This window comes from Canis aureus, chromosome 11 (assembly GCF_053574225.1).
Source record: "Canis aureus isolate CA01 chromosome 11, VMU_Caureus_v.1.0, whole genome shotgun sequence".
Lineage (NCBI taxonomy): Eukaryota > Metazoa > Chordata > Mammalia > Carnivora > Canidae > Canis > Canis aureus.
Window position 1 is genome coordinate 40,918,831 of NC_135621.1, and position 16,568 is coordinate 40,935,398.

The 16,568-nt window shown below is 43.9% G+C and overlaps 1 protein-coding gene across 3 annotated transcripts in view; it reads left to right on the plus strand.

Moving 5' to 3' along the window:
- The first annotated feature begins 298 nt into the window (after positions 1-298).
- TGFBRAP1 (transforming growth factor beta receptor associated protein 1) overlaps positions 299-16,568 on the plus strand; it is a 63,390-nt gene continuing 47,120 nt past the window's right edge. For 2 of the 3 annotated variants that reach the window (XM_077914902.1, XM_077914905.1), the window contains exon 1: positions 720-818. The gene's annotated coding sequence lies outside the window, so the exon portion shown is untranslated. Of the gene's footprint in view, positions 322-719; positions 819-16,568 lie in introns of those variants that run through there. The other variant, XM_077914903.1, reaches the window with a different exon arrangement.

Below are 16,568 nucleotides of genomic sequence, written 5' to 3' on the forward strand. Positions count from 1 at the left end.
TGGGCCAGCGGTCGGCCTGGGGCTGGTGGGCCTGGGGGTGGGCGGCGGCCGCCCCACCGGACATTTCAGCCCCACCGTGAGCACCACGAGCGAGTCAACCCTGCAAGCCCCACTTTGTGAGACGGCAGCGTGGTCAGGCTTTTCCCGGACTGGTTGGCTGGTTCATTCATTCATCCAGCAGGGATTCCCGAGAGCCCGCACTGCCCAGCGCACTGCCCAATTTCGGGTTGGAAATTGGGGGTGAACAGACCAGGCGGGGCCCGTGCGCTCCTGAAGCTGTGCGCGCCGGCGGGGGAGCAGCCACGCCGTGCAGGCGACGCTGTAGGTGCTCTACACGGCCCCGCGGCGGGCCGGCGGGGGAGGAAACTGAGGCCGGGGCGCAGGCGGGGCGCAGGCGGGGCTCCGGGAGCGCAGGCGGGGCTCGGGGGGCTCCCGGGGCGGCGGGGCGCAGGCGGGGCTCGGGGGGCTCCCGGGGCGGCGGGGCGCAGGCGGGGCTCGGGGGGCTCCCGGGGCGGCGGGGCGCAGGCGGGGCTCGGGGGGCTCCCGGGGCGGCGGGGCGCAGGCGGGGCTCGGGGGGCTCCCGGCGGCGGGGCGCAGGCGGGGCTCGGGGGGCTCCCGGGGCGGCGGGGCGCAGGCCCGGCTGGACTGCGCGGGGCCCGCCGCTCCCGCCCTCCGCGGGCCCACGTGACGGGAAGCGGCGGCGGCGGCGGCGGCGGGGCCGGGCCAGCCCAGGAGCGGCGGGCCGGGAGCGGCGGGCGGCGCGGGGCCCCAGGCCGCAGGGCCGCGCGGGACGGCGGAGGGCGGCGGGCGCCGCGCGGGTGAGTGCGGGGGGCGGTGGCGGGGCCGGGCGGGGCGCGGGGGGCGCGGGGGGCGGCGAGGGAGGGGCGCCTGGGGTGGGGGCGGGGCGCGGCCGGCAGGTGTGTCGGCGGGGGCGGGGGGCTCGTTGGCGAGGGCAAGTGTGCACGTGCGCGTGGCTGGGACAGGTGCGCCCGCGCGGGGGTCAGCGGGGGCGGAGGGTGCGGGGCGTGTGCGAGCTTAGGGCGGGCGAGGCGGGGCAGACCCAGCCCCCGGTTTGGGGGAGGCTTTCGGTTTTCTGGGGGGAGGAGCCCCGGACTCCGCCCCTGCGCCCGGCGCCCCGCCGCCCCGTGTCAGGACTGGTTCTGTCGCTGGAGCTCCTGGGATTTCAGAGTTGAGATTCCGGGTCACGGTGGGGCCCGAGTCGTGGCCCCCGAACTGGGGGACAGGGCAGGGGTGTGGGGCGGAGGAGGAGCGCGGCTTCGGGGCCTGGAATCTTCCTTTCCGCGGCCTCCTGGTGCAGGTGCGAGTCGGGCGCTCCCGCTCGCCTCCTGGGTGTTGCATGGGTCCGACTCTAAAGACGGGCGCTGTGCTCCCCGCTTGTTTGCACCTGCCGTTGCTTCTGCCCCGGGCTGTTGGGCGATCTTCAGACCCCCCCCCGCTGGCTGCCGGGAACGGGGGTGCACGCCGCTGCTTGCCAGTGGCCTGCGTGGGGCGCTGGGGTCGGAACCTGTCGGAGCGGGTCGAATCCCTGACCGAGCGCCCGTGGGTAGGCGCCCGCCCATCCGAGGTGAGGGCCGGCCGCCGCCTGCGTGCCTCCAGCCGCGCGGGAAGGCAGTGGCCGCAGCGCTGAGGAGGGCGTGCGCAGGGCGCGCTGGCTGACCTGTCGGGGCCCCCTCCCGGTGGGCTCCCTCGCCCTCCCTCTGTCCGGCCCAGGAAGCTCCCGGCCTGTGGGCCTGTGGTCGGATAGGAAGGAACTCGGGGCTGGCTGCTTCCTCTGCATTTCTGCCAGCCCAGCAGATTCAGCGGTCCTCGAAGTGGCGTCTTTGATGCGTGCCACCAGAAAGAGCACCGACCAGAATCCCTTGGAATTCTCCGCAACGTGCCTTCCCGGGCTCCAGTTCCTCTGTCTAAGGGGGACAGTGCTGCTCCGCGTGGAGCTCAGGGTCCACACCCTGCCCCTGCCGCCTCCTAACTGTGAGCCTTGGGCCTTCTACTGGATGCTCTGCGTTCCGATTTCCCCCATCAAAGTAGTGGAAAGATGCACGTGTTCCAGTAAGAAAATGTGCATTTGGCGCAGGGCCTGGGACTTAGTAGGCGCTCGGTAGATTTTTAATAAATGTAAATGAGAATATAGTGCTGTATCCCAGCTCTGAAAAATCAGTAGTTTTATGCTCTGAGAAATTGCTAACTTAATGAATATTTTGCTCTGCAGTTAGACTGTTTGGGTTCAGGGTTTCAATTTGCTGTACACATCACAGCGTACATTTTACAAAAAAATCGTGTGAGAGGTGTGGCAGTCCCCCTCACCCTCAGATCCCTTGCCTTTTCTCCTCTGCTCAGGACTGTGAAGAGCAGCCCTTGGTCCAAGAGCTTCTTCCTCTAGTTTTAAAAGCACAGAGCTCACAATTTTAAAAACGCTAAATTTTCTAGGCCTGATTGGCAGCTAGCATTTCTGATCAGGGAGAAAGGGAAAAAAAAAAGTGAGTATTATAATTTCTTCCTTCACACTAATATTAAAAAAATGTGTGATCCTTTAAGAAAACTTGAGGAACTTTTCCTTACTGGGTTAAGCATCTTCATCTTGGTCTGAATCCAGTCCTCATTAGAAATACATTAATCATTTGTGGCGGCCAGGTGTTTGGATACTGCTGGAATAATTTGGCTGGGGCTCTACAACTCATCTCCTCTGTGGCAAACCTGACCTGTTTTTCTTTATTAAAAAACATGTAACTACTAAATGAACGTAGAAGTAACAAGTTAATTCGGGGCTGCCCCAGACAAGCTTGAGTGTTTCACCCAAAAGAACAGGAGCACTCATTGAGTATGTTGTGAAATCTTGCAGATAATTGGAAAGCAAGATCTTTTCTCGATTGTCAAGTAACTGCTATTGAGGAAATCAAAGACTCAAAAAAAATACCGAATGTAAAGTAAGACCATTGCCTAGCTTCCAGCAGGCACTGGGTAATTCTTTGTAGCTCTTTGAAGGTCCAGTATTGAGGAGATGCTCTAAAGGAGATGCCCTTAAGACCCAAGCCCCACTCTGGTCCTCTTCTGCTCTTCTTTCACTTCCCAAATCCCTTTAGTTATAACTGTTGACAGTAATATTCTAGGATATATGTGATATATACATGCATAGACATAACATGTACATACATGTGTGTGTTTGTACCTGTATACCTAAATGTTTATATATACCTAGGATATGTACACATATAGACATCTGTATACCGTAAACATGCAAATAGGGTGTGTGTGTGTATATATATATATATATGTAGTGTGTATAAGTAGTGAATATATATTATGTATACACTTACGTATATATTTACATGTATTTGAATAATTTTGATGAGTGTCGCCAAGGAAATGGATACCAACTATGAATAGTTACATATAGGAATGCGCCAGGATAATATCAAGATGACAGAGTAGATGTTAGACATTAGCTGTGTTTTTTTCTTCTTTTATAAGATATACTTTTGGGTCACTGGAGCAGGTTTATTGTGCTGTAGCTAGTCTCACATTATCTCTGTCACATGAGTGCAAAGATAACCTGAAGTGGTTGTCAGGCAGTGCCCTAATCAAAAGACAGAAACGTTGTCTGTGGTGCACGTCAATACATTTGCTGTTGATTCCTGGCAACTTTCAAGATTGAGTCAGGAAGCAGATGGCTGTGAGAACTTAGTGAAGAACCCAGGGACCAGCATGGGGTACTCTCCTGTAAGAACTATTTATGTCACGTGAACATATATCCTGTTTTGATAAAATTACTAGCTAGTGGGGAAAAGTGTGAACATATCTATCATTTCTGTATCTGAAATTTAGTAAGGCAGTGCTGACACTGAATTCTACATGGTCAGAGGCATTTATTTATGACTAGCGTTGTTTAGGGGGCCACGGAGCAGGGGTAGGCCGTGTGGCAGCAAGGGGTAAGCTGAGGGATGATAATAACGTTTCTCTTCTGGACTCATGATGGCAAAGGTAGGGCTGTGCTGAGAACAGGTGTTCCTGAGGAGGAACTTACTGCAGGACATCTAAAGACCTGGTACCTTAGTGGCCTCATGTTTGGAGTAGTCGGTTCCTTCAGGAGGACTGAATTCTAAGACCGGTTTGAAATCAACGTGCCCCCTTCTGTCATCAGAGTGGAAGGAATACAACCATGGAGTCAGAAATAGGCACTGGGGTTGAAGCTGATATCATTACCTTGTAGCTGAGTAACCTTGACTGAGCCACTGAAAAATATCTGCATGTCCATAATAGTATCCACCTGTCAGAGAACCGTGGGTATGAAAGAAAATAATTTCTATCCAATATGCAGTAACCACCCGAACCCAGTGCTTGGGGCTCTCAAGAGGTGGCTGTCAAGGCATCCGCCAGGGCTGTGGGTGGTTGGTGCCCAAACTCAGCCCATACTTGGAGCAGTCTTTACCTCTGGGCAGGCTGTGTGCTCCGTGCTTAAGGGTGTGGGTGCTTGAGTCGAACTACCTTGGTTGGAATCAGCTCTCATGGTCGTTTAGCCTTTCTAAGCCCGTTCCCCTCTCTGCAGAGTGGAATAATGGTAGTACTTTCTGACAGGCTCCTTGTGAGCATGGAGATAGCTCTTAATACTGAGTCTGGCACACAGTGAGCCTTCCAGAAGTCTTCAGTCCTCTCTGGTACTATTACTACTACTCTTCCTGCAAAGGAGCTAGAAAAATAGTGTAGGCGAAGCATGTAGTGCAGTCTAAATTACTATTTTACAAGGAGGTATCAGGCCCAGAGGCTTTAAGTGACTTGCCTAAACTCAAGCAGGTGCCCAAGCCATGAGAGCTCAAGGTCCCCGGATTAATATTGAGAATGCCTGCTGTGGCCCATACCTGCTTTAGCACCGCTTGCCAGGTTGGCTCTGGAGCCTGAATCCTTACAGAGGGCACTGGAAGCCTTCATCCCTTTCCTCTGCTGACGCAGAGCCCCACGGCTCTTCATCCGAGTCCTATACTGGCCTGCTTCTCCTGAAGCTCAGAGTATATCAGATTTTGGGCCCAGTGGGAATCTGTTCACATTTATCCTAACTTAAAAAAAAAAAAAAAAAAAAAAAAAAGCTTGATTCCTAGGTATTATTCATACTTGTCATTTTAAGCTAGGACACCAAACTTGAGACAAATCACCTTGGAAAGTAACTCTATAAAGCAGCTGATCAAATCGCTCCCGGAGCCTGTGGCAGTGAGGGCATGGTGGGCTACCCTCCATCCTTCTCGGTTACTGACACAGATCATTCTGAGCATCTCCTTTCCTGCTCACAAAGGAGAGTCTAGGAGCTCCATTCTCTTCGATTACTCTAAGGCAAGATGATAAACTAATAAACTATGATTACATTTATCTTTTTAACTCTCTGTTCTGAAGTCACTCTGGGTTTACTGAAGAGTCAGAAGAGTCCAGAGCTCACATATACGTCTACTCCAGCTTCCCCTTTTGTGAACACCTTGCATGGCCATGGTAGAGCGATCAAGACTAATACATTAACAGCAGTACTATAACCAGACTACACACTTTATTTGTCTTCACTGATTTTTCCACTCACATACCTGTTTTCTGTTCTGTGATCTTCTGATCCAATTTCACCACATTACATTTAGGTGTCATGTCTTCTTGGCTTCTGATCTGTGACACTTCCTCAGTCTTCGTTTTTCATGACCTTTATAACTCATGAAAGAGAGTCGGGGATGTTGTAGACTGTCCTTTAGCTGGGGCTTGTCCGGTGTTTCCTCATGATGAGGTTGCAGTGAGTATGATGGGTTTTTGTCTAGAACACCACAGTGGTGACATGCCTCAATTCCATTTTAATTTTAGGGTGCAGTGCTTTTCATAGCTTTGCCTTTCACCCCCGAAACAGCAGGGGAAACTGCTGGAACTTTGCTGGATCCCTCTGCCCGAGCCCCAGTACTGATACCCCTGCCAGACCCCTGCGGAGCCAGGACAGAGATGTTCTCTTCTTCTCCATCAGGTCTCTCTTGCTTTCCTATGCCCAGTCCCCTAACTCCCCTGCTATATTCCCTCAAGGATTTAGGGGAGATTTTTCAGAAGACCCAGTCACAGTTTAAGAAACAAAAATGTCAAGTTTTCTTATCATTAAAAATTGTTTGTGACCACTGAGCCCTTAAGTCCTATCAACTCTCATCTAACTTTCGAGTGGTTACTAAGATAAGTCATGTTTTTTTTCTTGACCTCGAGATTATGTTGATTCTAGTTATAGTCAATTTATATCCTAAGAAGAGAGCTGATAGGCCCACAAAGACCATCATAATTCATCTTTAAGGTGTGAACTAAAACTTTAAGATGCTGGTGTGTTTTATTAAAGACTGAAGACTTTAATAAACTTAATAAACTTCAGACTTCTGCAGACTGAAGTCACTTGTCAGTACTCATAGGAATTGGGGATATTTAGCACTTTGTTTTAGTAAAGGACTTTGATTAACATTTTATTTTGTTAATTTAGCACAAAGGAAGCATCTGAAGGTAGCTTGCAGTGGAAGAACTTTGGCTAGCAAGATTTGCCTCTTCCCACCCGAGAGAGAGTTTTGAGTCTGTGACTTGGCTATTCATTCAGTCAGGAACATAGCAAAGGAAATAGAGGTTTCCAGGCCAAAGGAAAAAATGGGTGTCCAATCCCAACTTCCTGCCCAGCCTGATGCCCAGGATGAGCGTACAGTGGGAGGGAGGAGGATGGGCAGGTCAGAGTGGTGCTCAGGGCCAGCAGGTACAGAGACAGAGGCTGGACACCGGGCAGCAGGTCCCAAGCCACTGCCCATACTGTTTCTGCTTTGTGTAGTAAGCTGACCCGAGCTGGGCTGATACCAGTACATGCCCTCCACCTGGCCAAGTCTATCATCTAATGTTCCTGGCTGGCCCAGGGCAGGCATCAGGTCAGCCTCCATGGCTGGGACCACAGAATGTGGGCCCTCTCGAGGGCTTTTAACTTACCTACCCAAAATGTCCCTCAGGACTAGCCTGAAACAACTTGGGAGTCAGGCAGAAGGTTGTGCTGTGTTGTGGAACACTCCCTTCTGGACCCTTCCTCCTCCTCCATGATGATGTACTATCAGCTGCACCCTCTGCGTTTCCACTGTCCCTCCTGATCACAGGGGACCAATGTAAAAACCCATTGGCATGCGGCTGAAAATAGCTGATGGAGCCCAGGAGGCTCTGTATTCCCTCCCACCCCTTTCCCAGGGTGTGAGGCTGGATGATGGCTTGGCTTAACTCCCCTCTACGTTTGGTTTTTAGAGCTGGTGTTTTCAGTTTTCACAAAGATTTTCCCCTGAAATGGGTATTGGTATCTGGTTATGGCTTCGTATTCTCAATAAGTATGTTTACCCAGGATAAGTGAGAAACTTCTTAAGAAACTTTTTTTTACATAAAAGGAAAGTCCTTTATTAATATGGCAAGTCAAAACTTTCTAAAAGTCCATGTAAAGAAATACTGCAAATCACAGGAAGATTTAGGAATGCAGGCACACTTCTACCCAATGCCTGAATTCCCATGATGAACCTGTGAATGGTTAGGGGTAAGTCTGCAGTCCCCCATGCCCACTTCCAGCCCTAGCTTTGACCCTCACACATTACTTCTTTCTGTGTGTACAGGTGACGACAGTTGGCAGATGTGGATGAGGCAGGGTCTTTTACGTTAGAGATTCTTATGTTGTTAAATTCAAACAAACCATCATGGTTAATGATAACTATTTTCTAACTAATGGTTTCAGACTCTTGAAAAGGTACTGGGAGAATAGTTTTGGCTCAGGACCCCTCTTCACCACTGGTTGGTTTGCGACATTCGCAGGTACTGGCACTTTCAAACTCAAGCAACTAGTGGACTCAAGAATTCAGAACTGAATGTAGCTGAATAATAACGAAGCAAGGGACTAATAATGAGGGACTGATATGAATAGATCAATAGCTGTAACTTGTCTTTATACACAGGAGCATAAAGATTGGCCGGGATTGGATTTTTAAGGGCTGCATAACTTCTGCTGAGTTCAGAGTCTAGCTGTTAGGCAGTGGCATCCTTTCTGAAGCATTTTAAGGATAGTGACAACATAATGTTTAAGGCATGAGGTCCATGTTCCTGCTCATCCTCACCTATGGCTTTGAACCTGGCCTGACTTAGGCCCAAACATTAGGATAACTGTTTGATCTCTATTCATTTAAAACGGACTATCAGAAACTCAGAAGAAATTAATGTAAAGTGAGAAAAATAGTAAATCTAACTTTAGGTAGAGTATCCTTTTTAAGTGTAGAGGAAGAATTAATCCCTTATCCTTTTTAAAATGTAGATGAAGAATTCATCCCTAGCTTGTCATAGGAGGTCACCTCCTGTTAGAGGGCTGTCAAATGCATTGATGAGTTTTTGAGTTTTTACCCTCCAAGGTGATGAATCTCTGGTGCACGTAGAGCTGATAGGGCTCTAAAGAGTCTGTTTCATTTTAAAGCGTTGATGTCATTCTCCAATGTGAGAGTTTTTGCAGACACATAGGACACTGTCTATCTTGAGGTTGTTCTCATACTCTCTGCACATTCTGTGACAGGAGCTAACAGAGCATCATTCTGTTGGTTCAAGAATAATAATTACTGATAAAGATTTCATCTTAATGTCACTTTGTCATAGCATTCTTAGACCAGAATGTATTTCTGTCCCAGATCAAGGGTATATGTTTTTTACATATATATGTATATATTTTTAATCTTGTAATGTTGGATCTACAAGCCTCTTTCCACATGCAGATAATCTCTTTCAAACATTGTCATAGTCCATGTTTATTCTTTCTCTATGACTTTTTAAAAATGAGGCCTGGCCTTGGTGGGAGTTAGTACTGAGAAAATGAAGATGGGAACAAGACACTTACTAATACCAGTCTCGAACTGGTTGAAAAATAAGAGTGGAGATACAGTTGACCCTTGAAAAACACAGGTTTGAACTGCACGAGTCCATTTACACTTGGATATTTTCCATAGATACAGTACTGTAAATGTATTTTCTCTTCCTTATGATTTTCTTAGTAATATTTTCTTTAACCTACTTTATTGTGAGAATACGATATAAAATACATAAACCTACAAATATGTACTAATCTGCTGCTTATATTATCAGTAAAGCTTCCGGTTAATAGCAGGTTATTAGTAAGTTAAGCTCTCAGGGGAATCAAAAGTTATACATGGATTTTGGATTGTGCTGGGGGTTGGCATCCATTGGCATCCATTACCCCCAGGGTTATTCAAGGGTCAACTGTACTTATATGGAAGGGGAAGCTGGGGAGAGGTCCCGGAGGGAAGAGGCTGGCCTTGTGGGAGCTGGGACCCCAGAACGTGCAGGGCATTTACCTTCTTGGGCACCTCATGTTAGTATTACATGTTAGTATTTTCCTCTGTCTTCCAAGAATCTAGGGGGATTTGTGGAAATAACTGATAGGCTGCCCTATATTGAACTTTGTAAATATGGATACACTGTAAAGTAAGCTCTGGGTTTAGATGAACTAAGAAATTATGAGTAAACCACTTATATCAATGATAACTGTTTTCATTAAATAAATGAAATTTTAGACCAGGAACGTGGATTTTGTGACTTTCTTCAGGTTTATTAAGCTGAGGTTCTGTATCTATTTCTACAGTAAGCTGGTTTGGGGAAATGAGTAGAATTTGTGTGTGTGTATGCGTGTGTGTACATATAACAATTGCTATTCAGTACACTTAAAAGAATATAGTCTACATTAAGACATAAGGAATAATAACAAAAGCAGCCTCCGTTTGGGGTGTCTGGGTGGCTCAGTTGGTTAAGCGTCTGTTGATTTCAGCTCAGGTCATGATCTCAGGCTCCTGGGATTGAGCCCTGCATTGGGCTCCATGATCAGCAGGGATTCTGCTTCACAATTCTCTCTCTCCCTCTGGCCCTTTCCCCCAGTAAATAAATAAATCTTAAATAAATCTTAAAAAAAAAAAAAAAAGCAACCTGAGCTAAAGAAACAGAACATTACTAATACATTTGGAATCCAGCCTATATTATTCTCCATCCTGCCTCCCTGGATTTGTGTTTATCATTCCCTTACTTTGCTTTATGATCTTAGTACATATGGCTGAAGCCCTAAACATTATATTAGATAGATGGTCATGTTTTTGAGTCTTACGGAGCCTTATATACCCATCATTTAGCGTAGCGTGCTCTGCAACTTGCCCCTTAGCTTGAGATCCATCCTTGTTTGTAGCTGCAGCTCTTTTGCTGTTTAGTGCTCCGTCTGGCCAGGAACATGAGCTGTTCCCAGTTTCCTCTGTCTCAAACAAGATTGTTGTTGATGTTCTTGCTTATGGCCCAGTGAACGTAAAATCTGAAGAACATATGCCTAGAAGTAGGATTGCTGGCTTGCTCCTGATGTCCAGGGCTTCTGCATAGCGCCGGAAAGGTCTTGACAGGTTGGAAGCTTCCACCAGCAGTGGAGAGTTCTCATTGCTCCATGTTCTTGCAATTAGCCGATGTCATGGGACTTCAGATGTTTTGTCGGTTTCATGGTATAAGATGAAGTTTCACTGTAGTTACAATTTGCAATTCTAGATGATGAAATCAGCTTGAGCATTCTTTCATGTCTGTTGGCCGTTCACCTTTCCTCTTCTACGAGACGCCTGCTCACATATTTTGCCCATTCTTCTATGAGATCATTGTTATTTTCTTTCTGTAGCAGTTCGCTGCATCATCCAGGGATCTTTTTTTTTTTTTAAATCAGATATGTGATGTCAGTGTCCTTTCCCATCTTATCACTTTCTTCACAGTGTCTTCTGAAGAACAGAGATTTTACATTTTAATGTGAATGAACTTATCTCTTTTCCTGGCATTTATACTTTTTTATATATATATACCTTATTTTAGAAATTCTCCCCTACCCGAAGGTCATAAGCATTTTTTCCATATTTTCCTCTCAAAGTTTTAAAGTTATGCCTTCCATACTTAAGGATCTTGATCCACCTGGAATAATTTTGAAAATGGTAAAAGGAGTCGTTTCTTTTTTTTCTTCTTCATGGCATCCAGTTGTCTTGCACTGATTATTGAACATGTATAGGTTCTCTGTACGCCCCATGATATACAGTAGCACCCTGTCATAGTTTGAGGTTCTATCCATGCACATCTGTTTCCTGGAGCTGGACGTGTTCTCTTGGGTTTGCCTCATACCTGTACCCCGTTATCTTAATAGCCATACCTTTATGTTACCTTTTATCTGTTGAGTCAAGTTTCCTTACTTATCTTTTCCAGAAGTGTCTTGCTTACTTGGCCCTTCTCTGCCATATGAATTTTATAATCTGCATGTTCAGTTACACACACGTATATTCCTGTGAGAATTTTTCCTGATTGCATGTACAGACCCTACGTGCGCAGCTCAGTAAATTTTGCCAGATCTAACACACCTGCGTAACCAATACCCCAAACAAGGTCTAGAATATTTCTGTCACCCCCGATATTTCCTTGTGTCCCTTTCCATTTGGTCACCCCCTTCCCTCCAAGGTCTACACCATTCTGATTTCTGTCGCTAGAGAGGAGCGTTGCCTACTTTTGAACTTCATCTAAATGAACATATACCGTAGGTGTATCTTTTTTTTCATTCAGTGTTTTTTATTTCATTCATATTGGTGTTTACCAGTAATTTATTCCTTTTTTACTTCCAAGTCATGTGAATACCCCACATTGAAATGAATACAAGTGAATAAAACTGAGCTGTTTCCTATTTGGGGCTATTATGAATAAAGCTGCTGTGCACATTCTGGTAAAGGTCTTTCTGTGGACATTGATATGTGCTCAAGAGAACTGGAAACATTCAGAGTGGAATTGTGGAGGAACAGGAAAAATGCATGCTTAACTTTATAAAAAAACCATCAGATTTCCACAGTGATGACATCATTTTTTTTTAAAGTTGAAATGTACTTGACATACTGTGTGATTAGTTTTAGGTGTACAATGTAATGATTTCACAATTCTCTACATTACTCGGTGCTCACTATAGCAAGTGTAGTCACCATCTTTCACCACACAGTGTTATCACAATATTATTTTTTTAAAAAAAGATTATATGTATTTATTTGAGAAGGAACAAGAGAGAGTAGAGGGAGGAGCAAAAGGGGAAGGAGAGGGACAAGTGAACTTGGTGGTGAGCAGGGAGCCTGACGCAGTGCTCAATCTCAGGACCCTGAGATCATGACCTGAGCCAAAGGCAGACACTTAACCAACTGAACCACCCAGGTGCCCCTACAATATTATTGACTATATTTCCTACATTGTACTTTTCATCCACATGACTAATTTATTTTATTTTATAACTGTAGATTTGTATCTCTTAATCCCCTTCAACTATTTCACCCCTCGCTCCAATCTCCTCCCCTCGGACAACCATCAGTTTGTTTTATGGTTCTATCTCTGCTTTTTTGTGTTTTGGGGGAGGGGGTGGTTGTCTTTTGTTCTTCGGTTTTTGTTTTTTAGATTCCATATGTAAGTGAAATATTTGTCTTTCTCTGACTTATTTCACTTAGCATAATACTCTATAGGTCCATCCATGTTTATATGGCTGACTAATATTGCAAAATATTTATATGTATACACATACACATGTATATGTAACATATACATCATATCTTCTTTATCCATTCATCTGTCAGTGGGCTCTTGAGTTGCTTTCATATCTTTGCTGTTGTCAGTAAACATAGGGTGCATTAATCTTTTTGAATTACTGTTTTCATTTTCTTTGGGTAAATACCCAGTAATAGAATTACTAGGTTGTACGGTATTTTAAAATTTTTTTGAAGAACCTCCATACTGTTTTCCATAGTAGTTGCATCAATGTACATTCCCGCCAACAATCTGTGAGGGTTCCTGTTTCTGCACATCCTCACCAACATTTGTTATTTCTTGCCATTTGGATACCAGCCATTCTGATAAGTGTAAGGTGACATCTCATCGTGCCATGATTAGTGATATTGATCGTCTTGTCATGTGTCTGTTGGCCATCTGTATGTCTACTTTGGAAAAATGTCTATTTAGTCCTCTGCTCATTTTTCAATCATATTATTTGTTATTTTGTTGTTGAATTATATAAGTTGTTTATGTATTTTGGATATTAACCTTTTACTAGATATATATTATATTGTTACAAATATCTTCTCCTATTCAGTAGGTTGCCTTTTCATTTTTTTTTTTTGATGGTTTCCTTCACTGTAAAAGCTTTTTATTTGGCATAGTTACAATAGCTTATTTTTGTGTCTCTTGCCTGAGAAGACCTATCTAGACAATAGTTGCTGATGTCTAAGAGGTTACTGCCTATGTTTCCTTCTAGGAGTTTTATGGTTTTAGGTTTTATATTTTAGGTCCTTAATCCATTTTTGAGTTAATTTTTTGTGTATGGTGTAAGAAAGTGGTCCAGTTTCATTCTTTTGGATGTAGCAGTCCAGTTTTCCCAGCACCATTTGTTGAAGAGACTGTCTTTTCTCTATTGTATGTTCTTGTCTCTTTTGTCATAGATTAATTGACCATGTAAGTGTGGTTTTATTCCTGGGCTGTGTCCTGTTCTGTTGGTCTATGTGTCTGTTTCTGTGCCAGCATCATACTGTTCTGATTACTGCAGCTTTGTGGTGTATCTTGAAACCTGGGATTGTGATGCCTGCAGCTTTGTTCTTTCTCAAGATTGTTTTGGCTCTTCAAAGTCATTTGTGGTTCCATACAAATTCTGGTGTATTTAGGATTATTATAGTTCCATGGAAAATACTATTGGTATTTGATAGGGATTGACGTGAATCTGAGACGGATTTGGAAAGTATGGACATTTTAACGATATTAATTATTTTAATCCATAAGCATGGTATATCTTTCCATTTGTGTTGTCTTCAGTGTCTTCTATCAGTGTTTTGTAGTTTTCAGAGTACAGGGCTTTTATCTCCTCAGTTAAATTTACTTTTCAGTATTTCATTTATGATGCATTTGTAAATGATACATTTTTTGAAATTTCTCCTTCTGCTACTTGATTATTAATGTATGGAACTACAGCAGATTTCTCTGTTTACTTTTGTTCCCTGTGGCTTTACAGAATTCACTTATTCTAACGGTTTGTTTCAGTGGAGTCTTTAGGGTTTTCTGCATATAGTATCACGTCATCTGCAAACTCTGACACTTTTACCTCTTCCTTACCAATCTGGATGATTTTTATTTCCTTTTCTTGTCTGATTGCTGCAGCTAGGTCTTCCAGGAGTATGTTGAATAAAAGTGATGAGAGCGAACATCCTTGTTTTGTTCCTGTCTTAGAGGAAAAGCTTTTAAGTTTTCAGCTTTGAGTATGATGTCAGCTGTGGGGATGATACCATTTTATACATATTTCAAAGAAGTATGAGATTTTTAGTTGTTCTTCATCCTCATTAATGTTTAGCATTGCCATTAACATTTAATCCTTTTCATTGTAACCATTCTAAGAGATGTGAAATGTTATTTCGTTATGGCTTAAAATAAATTTCTCTTATGACTAATGATGGTGAACATCTCTTTTCATGTTCTTATTGGTCACTAATATACCCTCTTTTTTTTTTCAAGTTTATTTATTTTAAGTAATCTCTACACCCAACATGGGGTTTGAACTCAACCCCAAGAATAAGAGTCACTCACATGCTCCTCCAAGTGAGCCAGCCAGGAGCCTCTTGTATACCTTCCTTTTTCGCATATTTAAAAAAAATAAGTTTGTCTTTTTATTATTAGTTTGTAGAAGTTTTTATGGATTCTACATATGAGCCCTTTGCTGGATATATAATACTGCAAATTTTTCTCCCAGTCTGAGGCTTCCATGTTCACTTCCCTAACGATGCCTTTCAGTGGACACAGTTTTTAATTTTTATAAAATCCAGTTTATCAACTTTTTATGGTTAGTGCTTTCTGTATCCTAGGAAATCTTTATATACCTCAAGGTCTCAAAGATATTCTTCGATATTTTCTTCTAGAAACCTAATAGTTTTGGCCTTTGCTTTTAAAATAATTTGATTCATCTCAAATTAATTTCTGTATATGGTGTGAGGCAGAAATGTTTAAAGTAAATTTTTCCCCTCATTAGGTTATCCAGTTGTTTCAGTACCATTTATCCATGACTTTTGGTATTTGGTATTGGCACTTTTGTGAAAAACCAATTTCATGCATATGTGTAGGTCTGATTTGATCTTCTGTTCCATGGACCTGTTTGTCTTTCCTGTTATCTTAATTATTGCAATTTTATAGCAGTTTCTGAAATCAGTTAATGTATGTTCTTCATGTTTGTTTTTCATTTTCAGGATGGTTTTGACGATATAGGTACTTTAATTGCCATTTCAATTTTTAAAACCAGCTTGTCAATTTTTGCAGGAAAATCTGGGATTATAATTTAGTCTTTCTTAATGCTGAACAGTAAGATTTTGTGTTTTTTTTCCATAAAGATCTATATCTTTGTTAGATAATTCCTTCATAATTAATTTTTTAATACTGTTGAAATATCTTTTTTTAAAGATTAAAGTGTCTGTGGATGAAAATGCAGATTACTTTAATATGTTGATTTTTAAAATTAAACAATATTTCTAAAATTTTAGTAATTCTAGTAGTTTATTTGTGAATTTCCATGTAAACAGTAATAGTAACTGTAAATAATTAGTTTTATGTTTCTGTTTTCAGTTTCATAACTGTTCTTTATTTTTTTTAAAATTTTTTATTTATTTATAATAGTCACAGAGAGAGAGAGAGAGACAGAGACACAGGCAGAGGGAGAAGCAGGCTCCATGTACCGGGAGCCTGATGTGGGATTCGATCCCGGGTCTCCAGGATCGCGCCCTGGGCCAAAGGCAGGCGCCAAACCGCTGCGCCACCCAGGGATCCCCTCATAACTGTTCTTTAGCTGGCAGAAACTTCCAATATGATGTTGGATAGAGATGGTGCTTAGTGTGCTGGGGCTTCCATAACAGAGTGCCATAAACTGGGTGGCTTAAACAATATAAATTTAAAAAATAAATAAACACCAAAAATGTATTGCCTTATGGTTCTGGAGCATAGAAGTCTGAGGACAGGGTGTCAGCAGGACAAAGTTAGCTTCTCTTGAGGGACACTCTGTTGCAGTCCTCTTGGCCAGCCTTCCGGTAGCCTCATGCATTCCTTGGCTGGTAGATGGCCGTCTCCCGGTCTTTGCACTATGTGTGTCTGTCTTGTCTCCAGATCTCTCCCGTTGTATAATGACACCTGTCATATGGGGTTAGGGCTCACCCTAATGACCTCATCTTAAGTTGATCATCTTCAGTGACCCTGTTTCCACATAAGATCCTATTTGCAAGTAGTAGGGAGTTAGGACTTTAACATATTTGGGGGGACATAATCTACCCATAACAGATGGCAATAGTCTTGTTCCTTGTTTTACGCTTTTTCTCTTTTATTTTGTAAATGTGATAAACCAACAGATTTTATTACCTTAAGCCAATATCACATGCCAGCTTATTCATACTGTGTGTGTGTGTGTGTGTGTGTGTGTGTGTGTGTGTTCAGGGTGCTAATATTTA